Source organism: Pteronotus mesoamericanus, unplaced genomic scaffold, assembly GCF_021234165.1.
Source record: "Pteronotus mesoamericanus isolate MK-2021 breed Mesoamerican mustached bat unplaced genomic scaffold, CSHL_Meso_final scaffold_85, whole genome shotgun sequence".
Lineage (NCBI taxonomy): Eukaryota > Metazoa > Chordata > Mammalia > Chiroptera > Mormoopidae > Pteronotus > Pteronotus mesoamericanus.
Window position 1 is genome coordinate 58,342,284 of NW_026555329.1, and position 14,784 is coordinate 58,357,067.

At 39.6% G+C, this 14,784-nt stretch overlaps 1 pseudogene; it reads right to left on the reverse strand.

The window, feature by feature from the left end:
- Positions 1-4,620: 4,620 nt before the first annotated feature.
- Positions 4,621-13,391, reverse strand: LOC129063213 (60S ribosomal protein L9-like; annotated as a pseudogene).
- Between the last annotated feature and the right edge of the window lie 1,393 nt (positions 13,392-14,784).

Consider the following 14,784-nt stretch of genomic DNA (forward strand, 5'->3'; position numbering starts at 1 on the left):
TATTTCTTTCTTTTTCATAGTTAAGTGCCAAAATAAAGGTCTTTCAATGAAAATGTCAACTAACATTTATTCATTAAGCAACCAACAGGAGCCATGTACTTCCTTGGAATTGTTTGTTGGTATTAAGATAACCATTCCCTAAGTAATAGAACTGAAGTCAAGGGAAGTTAAGCAACTTGCCCCTAGTCACACCACTGATAAATGACTAAGAAGGAATTCAATCCTAGATCTGACTGCAAAGCCCAAACACTTTCCCTTCTAACAGAGTCTCTCATTTTCTTAACAATAACATTAAATAGTATTAAATATGCATAGAACACATGATTCTGGATTTCATCACTTAAAGACAAGTTTAAGAATATCATGTGATTTTTTTTACATCTGTATTATTGTTTTTAACACTCAAATGACTACTAAGTATTTTTAGAAGCCAAAGTTTATTCATTCACTTTATTAATTAAACAAATATTAATTAGTCATTGCCTTGCTAAACAAATATAAGTAAAACAATGGAAAAGACAAACATGATTCCCTATCATTGTAATGTTTGCATTGTTGAAAAGGCTATCATTAAGGAAAAAAACATATAGCTAATATGTGATTGCAAACTGTAGTAAGTGTCATAATTGAAAATAATGGGGTGCATCAAGAGATAACAAAGGGGTTCTCATTAAGATTTAAGGTCTAAAACAGTTTTTTCTTTTGAGGAATTAACATTTATTGAGTCCTTAATGATAAGTGGAAATTACCTAAAAAATGGGAGAAAAACATTTAAGGCAGCAGACTCTAGAACTAAGGTTATAATCCACCGGCAGAAAAGCTCTTGCACCATTTGCAAACCCATTAGAAGACATGTGTAGCTGAACCACAGTGAGTGGGGGGCAATGACTACTCATTAAATAGTAAACATGGCAAAGGACAAGTATGAAGTTATAGACCCTTTCCCCTAAGGATTGTGGATTTTGTCCTCAGTAAAATGGGAAACCATGAAGAATTTTGAGCTGAGGAGTGACATCCAATTTATGCTTTTTAAGGATTGCTGTCACTGCTGTGCTGGAGAATGAGTTGGGGACAGGGCATGAGAGGAAGCAGGGAGACCAATTAGGAAACCATTTCCTTACCTCAAGTGAGAGACGAGCTATGGCTGATTTAGAGTGGCACCTCAGAGAACTGGACAATTTAGGGGACATTTTAGAATTAAAGTCAAGGAGACGTGGTAGTAATTGGTATCAGCATGAGAAAATCCTAGAAAAACTGTTGACTTCTGATTTAAATAGCTGAGGGAAAAAGTGCCATTTGCTGAGATGATTAGGAGTTCTGCTTTGAATATGTCATGAATCATCCAAGAGGAGGAGGCAAATAAAGCAATAATAATAAAAACTAATGAATATTTATGAAATGTTTATTATTAATATTTATTAAATATTTGACTGGACCAGCCACAGTTTTTAAGGGCTTTAAATGTATCAACTCATTTATCATCAGAAAATCCCCATAAAGCATATGCTACTAGCTTTTCTAGTTTACACATAGAGACATTTTTCCCTAAACATAGAAATGTCACATAACTTACCTGGAGTCACACAAAAAATAATTTGCAAGAGGGGGATTGAACCCAGGTCCAACTCTGACTCTGAAGCCTGAAAACTTACCTACCTCACAGTCTCTGTCTGTGGTCATTAAGTAAACAGATATAGGAGTACAGAGTGTTACCACGTCAACTGGGGCTCAGGTACTTGGTGTCTTTACATATGACCCTACAATTATTGTTGAAGGAAACAGATTTTTATTGACAGGATTCCAACCTCCTGGGGGCTGAGAACACTCCTGCTCAGAGCCCTCCTCTCTCACCAAACCCAAAGCCTCCCTTGCTTCCCAAAAGGCTATAAGCCAAAACCATGCCCAGAAGTTCTCAGTACCATTATCTGTCCATCAGTCAGTCAAGCAAACAGGTCTCTATCCCCTCTAGAATGTGCACCTGTGGGTTTCAGAGTCACCATGCCCTCACAGTAGGTTTCTCCTTCAGGATCTGGGGTGCATTGTTCTCAGCCTCCATGTAGTGGTTCAGGGAAACATGCGCCGATGTTCCACTGGGTCATAGTGGAGTCCAGGCAACCTGTCCGAAGAGAGTGACTTCTTCATACATCCTTCAGAAAAGCAGAAGTCTGAAACTGGCATTCCTGATCACAGTTCAGCTTCAAACACCTCTCATGAGTCTGGGTGTCTAGGCAGGTTTCTGCAGCTCCATCAGCTCTGCTGCCGTCTTCTCCAGTCAGACCTCTTCTCTCTGCCAGCTGGTGGCTGACTCCCTGTCTTTCAGATCTCCCAGCAGACCTCCTCTCTCACTCCAGACCTCGTGGCAGACCTCCTCTCTTTCAGCCCACCCTTATTTAAATGCTCAGCCTGGCACTTACTGCGTGACCTCATATCCAACCCTTCTTATGATGTGCTGTCTTTTTTGTCAGCTCCACAGTAGCTTTTACCCACTTTTAGATTCCATTTTTAGTTAGGGCAAAAGTTCCCAGCAATACACAGACACCCAGGGTGGGCATCTGCCCCCTACTTCTCATGCAGGTGCAGTATCAGCTCCCTACCCTGCCCCACTCCTGCTACATCATGAGCCACTGAACATTTTCACAGTCATGTACACAATTTGCCCTGGGCAGCAGGAAGGCATGGCTATTGTTATGCAATGTATCTCAAATACTGCACTATCTGCTCCCCCCGTTTCCTAGTCAAGGATTCTGGGGGTTGTGCTCTGTACCCTATTACAACAACACAAAGAAGATTTGAGAATTATTCTTCTTAGGAATCAACATCACATAAGAAGTATTAAATCCTAGGGAATGGGATGAAGTATAGAATAAGAGAAGGATTCCTGGAACAAGCCAGTAGGAGCTAAAAAGAAATCTGAGAAAGAGTAGCCTGAGTGGTGGGGAGAAGCCAGGAATCTGTGAAAGTAGGTCAAGAAAAGAGAAGGGTCAACTCAGTGACTGCTGCTGAAATGTCTGGTAAGGTAAAAGCTGAAAGTGTTGGGGCCATCTGGCACCAGAGTGGTCATTGTTCAACTGAGCAAAAGAACATGACATGATGTAGTGAGCACAAAACAGAGATTGGATTAGAGACTCCAGGGGTAGAAAACATTCTTGAGCTACTGGGCCTCAAAGTACAGCTTCAAGATGAGATTTCTAAGGGAATGTGGGTGAAAGGAGGTAGGATTTTTATTTCCTTCACTTGGAATCTTAGCTAGAAAGATCAATTAGAGAAGGAAACGTTGAACTGCAGGAAAGAAAGGAGGAATATAAAGAGTGAAGGAAGGGATGTGCAGAAGGAAGAGGCTCTGGGTGGGAGGGACCAGTAGGCACCTCTCTGAAAGATTCCCAGTGTCGCTATGTGTGACAGAGCAGGGAATTTTCACTGAATGTGCTCCCTTGCTGTCTTCTGCTTGTGCTCACCAAGGGGCGACTGTGTCTACTGGGAACAAACTTACCCTTCCATTCTTCTGAATAAAAGGGGGCTGACCCCAACTCCAAAGGGCACCTGGAAACCCTGGAAGCACAGAACTGTACCAGGCATGTGTGGCACGAAGCCAAATTTGGAAACAGCTGATCTTTTCATCAGTTTCCTCTGAGTTACTCTCTGTACTCTCCTCTCATTCCCCAGTGCTGGCCAGTCCTACCAATGAGAAGGAATCCCTGTGATTCAAGGAGATAATTCAGGAGATGTCACCTCAGCCAAAAAGCCACCCATCTACCACCCAACTGTCCCTAGGTTTTCTTTTCTGTGACCCTGGCATCGGTTCAGATCTCTGATTGTGGCCAGCAAGCACTAGGAGGAACACAATCTAATTATCATGACTCACAGGAAGATACAGATGAGGGATGCAACTCCCTGGCTACTTGCAACTGAAAATAGGCCACTTAAACTCAATGAATCTCTAGAGAAATATTTATATTAAGAGAGGTTTCTGTGGTCCCTGAATATTCCTGAGGGAGCTGTCCATTATGCCCAATCTGCCTATCAGTCAGGATGGCCCATTATACACAGAGGCACACCAGATACACATAGGCACACACAGACACATGTACATATACTACTTAAACACATACTATCACATTGAGACATGTATATGTTATACACAGTGTATAACTGTGTATATGCACATAAATACACATATGCATGCAAACACACAAAATTCAGACACACATGTGTACACAGTGTGTGCTAATATACCTATGTACTGTGCATTTTTTACATTGAATATAACTTTTTAAATAACAGTTATATTGCCATTTTTATTTATCAGCTCATCATCCACTTAATTCACCAGCCCATCCATCATTCACTAGACCAAAACTCCCTACTAGTGTGCCCAACTTATTGATCCCAATTCTAGTTATGCTTTTTTCCACATAGCATGCACAAATGGATAATCTTCTTCACTTTTATGGGATACTCCTGACTAAAATTATTCTATCCAGTTATTTCCCTTAATCACTACTCAAGCTATATGTTCTCATTTTTTCCCAAATCAACACATAGTTTTTATTGCCTCTTTAAAATATCACAAGTAAGTCTGAGGAATCATCTGGCATCTTGTTGTTTCTCTAGCTGGACAACTTAGATCTTATTCATCAGCTGCTGAACTGTTCCTTTTTCAGAATCATAGATACCATCCTAAAATGTTCTGATATCCTTGTTTTGAATTGTTGTGTCTTGCCGCATCATAGCAGCTGAATTTAATAAGTTCAATGTCGTTTCCTTTAAGAATGAACTCATCTGGGCTTGAGATACCGAACAAGCAACGCCTGACTTCACCCAGACCTTGCACATGTATTTTTCACCCAAGAAAGTTCTGATTTCACCAAGAGAACCATTCCCCTGCATAATGACATTGATGGAGAAGTGAGTGTACACAGACTTCATCTTATAACAGAAGCCCAATGTAACACCCTTGATCATGGTCTGTGCATGACTGCAGATAGTGCGAATGGTGGCCAGGTCCTGTTTCCCCACCATTTATCAACCCAAGGCCTCTTCTATTTCTTTCCAAAGAGACTGAGCTCTACATTAATATGATTGAAGTCCTTCTGCAGGGCGCCACTGGGGCCCTTCACAACAAATGTGGGTCCCTGCAGAGTAATGTCGACATTATCTGATTGTCAAGAATGATTGGTCTTTGTCCTAACTGTAGATGGAGCAAAGAACTATGTGTTCTAATTTCTTAATTACGGTTGAAATAAGGGTTAAATTCCAATTCATATTGTGTGTGTACACGCACGTGAGAGAGAGAATCAGGGCAGCTGGCTAGTGGGCAGGAACAAGAATATGTAAAAAATTCTAAGGTAGAGCAAAGAGTTTTGGTTTATTATTCTAAGTGAAATAGAAAGCCAAAAAGAGTTTTAAATGGAGGAGTGACAAGAACTGATTTCATTTGCAAAAAAAAACGCCATGGCTATATGATAGATAATATTTACAACAACCTGAGAAAAAGAAAATCCATTAAGAGGCAATTGTAATGGTCCAGATAAGAGAGGAAGCCTGAACTAGAGTGGTAACAGTGGAGATGGAGAAAGCTCAGCAGATCCAGGAAAGATATTGAAGGAAGAGCTGACAGACTTGCTGTGGGATTAGACATGAGATAAAGTGGAGCTTAAACAAGTGGGTAGAATTATTAAGAAAGAGAAGACTGGGAGAGAAGCAGGAGGAATCCAGTTCTGTTAGCCATGGTACATTTTAAATTCACATAATTGTGTGGAGATGTCAAAGAACAGCTGGATATATAAAACTGGGATTGCAGGGGAGGTCAGAGCTGAAGATAGAAATAGAAGAATTATGAGAATAGAGATGGTGGAAAAAGGATGGTCCCAGAGGGTGATAGTAAGGTGAGCACACACATAAATAAAAAACCCTGAGCAACTGGGGACCCGCCAACATTTTAGAGCAAACAGAGGAGGAGGGGCAGCAAAGAAAATGAAAGAAACTATCAGTGAAGGATGAGATATAGCAAGAGAGAGTTTCGGTTTGTTGTGTTTTTTTTACCAGTTTTACTAGTATATGAAACAGCTGAAAGGGAATAAATTTATTTTATGTGCTTTCTCCTGCAAAAACTAAGAATTTGGGCAAAGCTTCATGGTGGTTTTAAAGGTATAGCCATATATTCTTGGCTCTTCCCCACTCTGAGAAGTGGAGCTACTCCCTCCCTCTCCCCTCATACCTCATAGGCGTCATTTAATGAATCACTTTTAGTTCATTGAATCTGCAATAGTGATGGGTTAACGTCTCAAGATTAGATTATAAAGAGACTATAGCTTTTATCTTGGGTCCTTCTTCCCACTGTTTGGTATCACTTGCTCTGAGGCAAGGTGGCTGCTATGTAGTAAGGTGACCCATGTAGAGAGACAGTAACAGCTCCAGTCAAGAGCTAGCATCAACTTGCCAGCCATGTGAGTGAATCCTTCCTTCCCAGTCAAACCTCCAGATGACTGTAACCTCATCCAACATCTTCATTAGAGGCCCAGAACCAGAACCATCAGCCAAGTGGTTTCTTTCAGAAACTGGGAAATAATGTTTGTTGTTTTCAGCCACGAAATTTTGGGGTAACATGTTAGAAAGTAATAGATAAATAATTCCTCACCGGAATGAAGACAGAAAATGCTAGGCAACAACGTGTGATAAGCATCCTTGTTAATGTTCTTACTGCTTTGTTCTTAAGGAAAAAAAAATCAAATCTGCTAAATGTATTTGAAGAGACCAGAAGTGATATCATTTTTTTTTCTCCACACAGAAATGCATCGAGTGGCACGGATCCATGAGTTTACCATCTTCTACACTCAGCTATTTTGGTCAGAGCACTTCCTGCCTCAATTAGTATTTCCGGTAATGAAACACAACCCCTGGAGGTCAGTGTCAATACCCTGTGGATTTCATTAAAAATTTTCAAAAAGAATTACTTTAAACCCTCCCCAATCTCCCTAAAATTTGAAGGTCAAGACCAAGAGAACAAAGAGAGAGTAAGGAGAGCAAGGCACACATGCCCAGATTCTGCTACCTCCCAGCTGTGACATTTAGAAATCGAACCACACTTTTGAACCTCAATGTCTGCATCTCTAAAATAAAGTTCTGTTTTGCTCTCGGGTGGATGGGAGGGTTAAATAAAATAAAGCATGTGAAAAGCCCTTTTAAATGACAAAGCTTAGGATGAAGACACAAGCTGTTCCTGTCGACTCTGTCTGCTTTTAATATGTTGATGGGAAAAGCTGGATAGAGGTCAATGGTTTATTGGAGGATTGAATACATTTATTCAGGTGACCCTGACTGTTCCTCTTTCAAACTGTTCACACCCTGAGTGAACTCAGCACATTCCAAAGAACACATTTCTTTCTACCCCTGTCCCAAATAGCCCCATACACCTGATTCAGCTATTCTTCTACTTTACTTTTATAAGAACTTGTTCTTTCTCCTCTTTGGCAATTCTTGGTATGAGCTGTTTTATCTGAATTAAAGACAAAAAAATCTCAGGGAATAGTTGTAGAATCCAAGTCAAGTTAGCTATCATTTTCAGCTTCAGTTTCTACCCTCATTTCTCTCTGTTGAAATAATTAAAAAGAATCATACTAATCATAGCAGTCACATGTAAGCAGATGATCATTTTAAAAATCATTTATTCATAAGTCCCACACTTTGAGAAATGCCTGGGAGATAAAATGTATATAAACAAAATGTATGTGCTCATGGATGGTTACTGAGATAACTGCAGATTTAATTTTTCCTTTTTATTTTTCTTTATTTTTAGCTTCCTTTTCTCCTAAACTTTTAGAAAGAAGTACGACATTCTTAGGGGAAGCTGTTGGTCTCTAGGAATAAATGCATAAAAAAGCATTATACTGCCAAAATTGATCCACATAACTTGTCAAAGAAACACACAGATTTAGCATCTCTTCATAAAAAATTTAAATCAAAGCATAAATTTCATCTATTTCTGTCTTTGTCTTCTTAGAAGTTAATTTTTCTGTAATCAATTCTTTTTAAGGGCTTTTATTTCCGAACTTCAGGACACATTTTCCACAATGTGATTTGTACTACACACATGTATACTTGTAACTGTTGGCTTCATCTCAGTTGTTTGAGGTTTTAATATAATTTTAATCTGAAATGTGAAAATACTGAAAATTAATAATAAACAAATATTTGTGTTCTCAACACTAAGATCCAACAAATGTTAATATTTTGTCTGTTTCAGATATTTCTATTATTTTAAAGAAAAGACATTAAAATTACAAGGGAAGCTTTCTAGATTCCAATATTTTTCTTCTCTTTCCATACACAAAACTTACCCTGAGATTTATGTGTTACACTACTTATGTTTCAATAATTGCATTGTATGTGTATGTATGCCACTTAAAGTTGAGGTGCCAGATTGTCTTTGGTATACTGGGGATATTTTTACATTTTATTTATTTATTTTCAGAGAGAGGGGAAGGAAGGGAGAAAGAGAGGGAGAGAAACATCAATGTGCGGTTGCCTCTTGCATGCCCTTTACTGGGGACCTAGCCTGCAACACAGGCATGTGCCCTGACTGGGAATCAAACTGGTGACCCTTTGGTTTGCAGGCCAGCACTCAATCCACTGAGCCACACCAGCCAGGGCTGTCTTTGGTATATTGTTGATGAAACGATTCAAAGGCTTACGGGGACAGGAATTTGGAATAAGTTTACAATGTGTGACCCACTCACCCAACTGATAAGCAATGCTCAGAAAATACTACTTTTACCAATACATTGAGAAATACCCTGGTAAGGAAAGGACTAACATCCTAAAAAGCTCAGAGTACTTCAAGGCAGTGATGATGTTGAGTGCTGCTCCCTTTGAAATGGGCTCCCTGCTCTCCGCAATCCTAAAGGAAACTGGAGGTGATTATAAAAATGAGCAGCAGGACTAGAGCAGTAATCAAAATAGCTTAATGCACAAAAGATTTATGGTAGCTAACTGTGGTGTTTCTAGAAAAAAATATATTTGGACAATCTATAGTTTAAAAAACAAACGTTAAGTTTTTAATTATTGTGAAGAGAGTCTTGACTTTAATTGGCACAATGGAGAATCACAGCTTGTCACTTAGTTCCCAGACTTGAGCCAGTTCATAAACATGAGCTCCTTAAAGGAAAGGGAGGTCAGAGTCCCTAAGGAGAACCCTGCCACACTACCACAAGAAGTTTGTGTAAATATTCCTTCAGTTTTCCAAAGCACCTGCAGTCATTTCATGTGACTATGCCCTGGGAAAAGAGAAATCTTTCTCTTCTTTCTTACAAGATAGAGAGAATCTATCTTTTAGACTCTTCAGAGATTACTGAGCTGGCTCAGAGATAATACTAACCCAGCAAGATCCTATATGTTTGTGTGGTCTAGTAGTCAGAGTAGGAACTTATGGAAGTTAATTACCTACATTAAATGAAGTTGGAAAATCAGAAATTCTTTATTACAATGCAGAAAAAAAGAATGCAAAAATCAGAGTTCATCTCACAGTTAACCAAATGGGTCTGTGAACTCCCCTGTGTTTAACTATGCAGTTTCTAGATGCAAACCATACATTATTCGACAGGAAGTATATCCACTTTATCTCTATCTAAGAACAGGAAGGATCAAATGAAAGTGACTGGAATAACTCCTCCCTTTAAAAATAGAAAATCACCAATAATATTTCAGAGGTTAATCAACTATCAAATTTGAAAGATAAAGGGTGGAGATTTCTATCAGTTCTCCCATTTAATTCACCTATGAGATCTATGCCAAAAAAAAATGGATTTTGAATTATGTGATTAGCATAAATATAATCACTTGCACAGTTGTTTAAGATATGGTTAAAGGCATGCCACTATTAAATATGGCAAATTCTTTTTCTCTAGACCAATTAGTAAAGGTCATAGAAGCAATTTGCTCTTATGTAGCAGGGACAGTACTATAGATTCCCTGTATTAACTCAGGACTTTGGAGTCTTTCCAGCTCTCTGTGATAACCAAGGTCCAGAGAACTTGATTATCTTACCATCCCACCATATATAATCTTTGTCCACTATTTTGGTAACATCATTCTAATTGACCCTGGAATTACTTGTGAGGGAATATTCTTACACTGAAACTGAATTCCTGCAAGTCATCCTTCACCTTGACAAATATCACACCTTTTACTCATCATGTATCTCCTTTTCTGCATGTTGTCTCTGTAGCAGATAAAAACTATCTTTCCCCACAATTTCCCCTTAAATGCCATCTCATAAATGATGTATTCATTTCATTTTGATTTTATGGTTATTCTTTCTTTGTCTCTTGCATTGGTTCTATTCCTTCTCGAACACACACAAAATAATATAGCTCAGTTTCAGTCATTGCTCGTCACCAGCATGGAATGTGTTATATCTCAGAATTCATGAGGAAAGAAGACTCCAGACTAGAAATTTTGCATAGAAAAGCATTTAACACAGGGAATTAGAGTTATATATAACTTTAGGGCTAGAGGAAGCAAAAGTCAATCCAGAAGTTGTCTAGAAATCTAGAAGTGATTTTTCACAGGCATGAGGCCACCAGTGAGAAGTTAGTCTACAGCTGCCACAGGAAGAAGTGAGGACTGAGTCTCTGAACATTAGAAAAGTGGCTCTCATTGGAATAATGGACTCTAAAACCACATAAGAAGGAAATTTTGAAGAATGAGTCTTCAACAATGTGAACTCATCTTTTATTTTGTATATTCCCAGGTCAACAAATGTAGATTAAAAAGTTAAAGGATTTAGAGTTAAGCATAAAAGTATTTTATAAATCTATGACACTATTTGTTTTTACAATTTTATTTATTTACTTGTAGAGAGAAAGAGAGGGAGAGAAGCATCAAGAAAATCAGTTGCCTCTCTTATTCTCCTACCTGGGGACCTGGCCCACAACCCAGGCATGTGCTGTGACTAGCAATCTAACCAGCAACCTTTCTTTCAATTTGTGGGATGATGTTCAACTCACTGAGTTACACCAGTCAGGGATAAGACACTATTATATTATTAGACTACAAGTATAATTTAATAGTTCACTCAGACATTTATAAGACTTGACTGAGCTTTAAACACATTCTGCAAACCCAATCTATATCCATTTATAGCTAAATGAGTACTTAGCTCATGATAACCCAGTGTCCTCTACCCTAGTCAAGGATAGATGACCTCTTTTAGCAGTTTCTCCTTATTGGAATCATTTTGGACAATGGCTTTTGATTCATTAAACTGACATGATTTATGCATTTATTAATTCATACACATAGTGAATAAATATGTAACTGTTAGATAAGAAACAGTACCTAGCCCTATGCAAAATGCTGAGTGGTATAGTATTTGTTCTCAAGAGAGACCAGACATACAAGGAGCAAATAAAAATAATATAAATAAAATAATATCATAAAATAAAAATATAAGGATAAAACTATATAGTATTATTAAATAGAAAATACAAGAATTAAATTAGCAACAAATAAATGCTGAGCTCAGAGTAGGAAGGAGTGCTGTTGGGTGGAGTGGTCAGGGAAAGCTTCACAAAAGAAGTGGCTGCTGACCTAGGACTTGAAAGCTGAGTGGAAGGTGAACCTGTGAAGAAGAAGTCAGAGAAGCACTGCAATGTGAACAAAATCAAGGAGGCATTGGATATAAGAGATGTTAGAGGCAATGAGGAAACCATGGTTAGCCCATCTGGCTGGTGTACAGTGACACGTAGGAAAGTATTAAGAGTTTGGGTTTGGAAAAATAAGTTCAAATAGATTTTATCCTGCAGGTATTGAGAAATGTGGCAGAGATTGCTAGTTGACACAAATACCCATTTCCCCCCTTTTCTGTGGTCACAGAACTTGCCGGTGTAATTGGATATATGGGTGTTGGAACAAAGACTACTTTCTATCCTTCCACACACCCATCCCTATAGATGTGCGATGTGAATGGAAGAGATGTGTGCTTCTGAGTATGTCCCTAAAGGGAAACATGCCTCCTCCTCCTTTTGTTTTCCCTCTTCCAGCCTGCCACCTGAAATAGGGAAGTATAGTGTGCCATTTGTGACCAGGTGGACAAGGAAAAGTGATAAAATGATACTTAAAATAGGTGATTATAGATATATATAGATATCTATTTTATTTATATATATTTATATATATTGAGGATATATATAGCCTTAATAAAGTTGATTAATGAAATTAATTTGACTGTTCATGTACATGCAAGATAGATCAACGGGAGGTGGGGGAAAAAAGAAAAATTTATGGCTTCAAAAATAGCTTTAGATGATTAGGACTTGGTCCAGGAAAATAGAAGGAATGAAATTAGATAGAAAAAAGAGTAGTCATGAGGGAAGTAACAAACTTTGGAGACAAACCAAATCTTGAGATACTAATGTTTCATGTGTTGAAGGATCAGGCTTTTCTATGTAAGGCATCAGCTGAGCTTCCCCACAGACTGGTGAAGATACCACGTCACAAAAAGGAGAGGGGGGATGCAGAACACTGCCACTTGCTAGTTAAATAAATTTCCTCAGTCTCTCCAAGTCCCTTTTGTTCACTTGTAAAATGGGTTCATGATGCCTACAGATAGCAAAACAGTTGCAGAAAAAAATGTATAAAACATTTAGCACCCTAAGAGCATTTAGTAGGCACCTATAAATAAACAAAATGAAGATTGATCTCAATAACAGAATAGAAAATAAATGTACTTTCAAGATGATAAGACCAGCAACACTGAAAGGAAAAGAAATCAACAGAGACAAGAGGAAAGGGGTGGGGGGGGAGGAAAGGGAAAGGAAAAGTCAAGGAACATACAGCAAGGACTCATGGACAAAACCAAAGGGGAAGAGCTGAGGGAGGGAAGGAGGGAGGGGGCAAGGGAAAGTGGTGGGGGGTAGGCAGAGACAAATGTATTTGAAAAAATAAATTAAAATTAAATTTAAAAAAAAAAACACAACTCTCCCTCACATGTGTTCTATGAGGTGCTTGGTGGGTATGAGGAAATAAGAACTCAGCTAATAGGAAAGATAAAGTCACTTACAGATCACAAGATGATAATAGGAAGGGGGCTGGGTAAAGGCACATGGCAGTTGGCAGCAATGTTTTAAGGGGGGGCGGCTCCTTTTGCAAAAGAAGTTTCAGTGCTGTATTTACTTGTTTTTTACCTCCGTTGACTCATCTGCAGGAGTGGGAGTTCAGACAAAAGGAAGCTCTTGCAGCATCCTGCTTAAGATTCTCCTCATAGAAGATTTGGTTCTCAGCCCACTTTCTGTCAGGCTTCTTGAGATCGGAAGCAATGCACAAAAATTCTCAGGCTCAACAGCGAGCTCTCCTGTGCTCCACTGGAAGGTACAGCTGCCTGCAGACATCTCCATCTGTGCGTCCTGCAGGCACGTCCAACTCAGTGTGTCCAAACCAAATTAATCACCCTCCCCCACACCCATCCCTGCCCCCCACTCTTCTACCTAGGTTAATGCCATTGTCAAATTACCAGGTACAACATTTAGAAATTTCAGTTCTTTCACTTCTGATCACACTCTCTTCAAGGTTAATCTGATGCCCTTTTTTTAAAAAAAAAAAATCTAGATTTTCCCTTTTGTAATCTGTTTTATGCACTATTTTTGATTCCCATTGTGCTGGTGAGGGTTATTCTCTCTCCAGGACCACAGCAACAGCAATCTAGCCAACCCCGCTCCAGAGACACTCCCAGAGAGTGCCTACCTAGACTAGCTGAAGAACGGCCACCCTGGTGAGTTGTGCAATGGGTACTCCTGTCTCCTTGCACCCGTTTCTCTTCTCCTGGCTAATCCAGTTAAATTTCTGAAACACAAACCACTTTCTTTCTGAAAATACAATGACTCTCCATTGAACTTACAGAATGATGTCCAAAAACCCAAAATTTGAACATTTCCTTTACCATGTTATCTCCTTAAGCATTCTATGCTCCAAGCATATTGAATGAGGGGCGCTGCCCCCAAAATAATATATACTTTTTAACCTCAGGGTAGTGGCTCACGGCATGTTCTCCATAAATGAGATAAACTCCACTCTTGACAGAGTTCAGTATGGTGGAGGAGTGAGAGGATGTCACACTGACCTCCTCCCAGGACCAAACTGGAATTGCAACTAAATGATGGAGAAATCACCTGGAAAACAATGAAATGATAGCAAGAGAGGAGCCTTAAATCCTCTGACAGTGGAATTGGCTTTCGCACAACCTAACGGGTAGGAAGTGCAGTGGAGGCTCAAGAGGGCAGGCTGGGCGCCCATGGGTGGCAGCACCAGAGGGATATTGAAACAGCCAATTGGACCCCCCTCAGAAGAGCAGGTTCTGAATCATAAGTGGGGATTTCCAGCCTACAGCACCAGAGCCCAAAAAGCACACAGACAACAGCCAGCTGTGAAAAGTATAGTGGTGCTCTCTGCCAGAGACAGGCAGCTGGAGACGCAAAGAGACGTTTAAAGGACCGTCACAAAAATTTTCAGTGGCAGCCACTTGCTCTGGTCTCTGGACAAAGGCAGGGGCAGTGTGGGCTGGAGCCTGAGGAAAGATTGATGAGGAAAGCTCTGGGGAGAGACCTGAGATGGTGGCCAGTGGGGCCCGGGTGAAGACTCACCTCCTACCCTTCAACTTCCATCTTGCTCAGGCATAAAGGAGACAATAGCCCTATTCTCAGGATAATCTGCCCCAGCCAGGGGTTGTATGCAGGCCTGGGAGCTGAGTGAAAAGCGCCTGGCATAGATAGTGGATCCCTTGCTAAAGGGGAC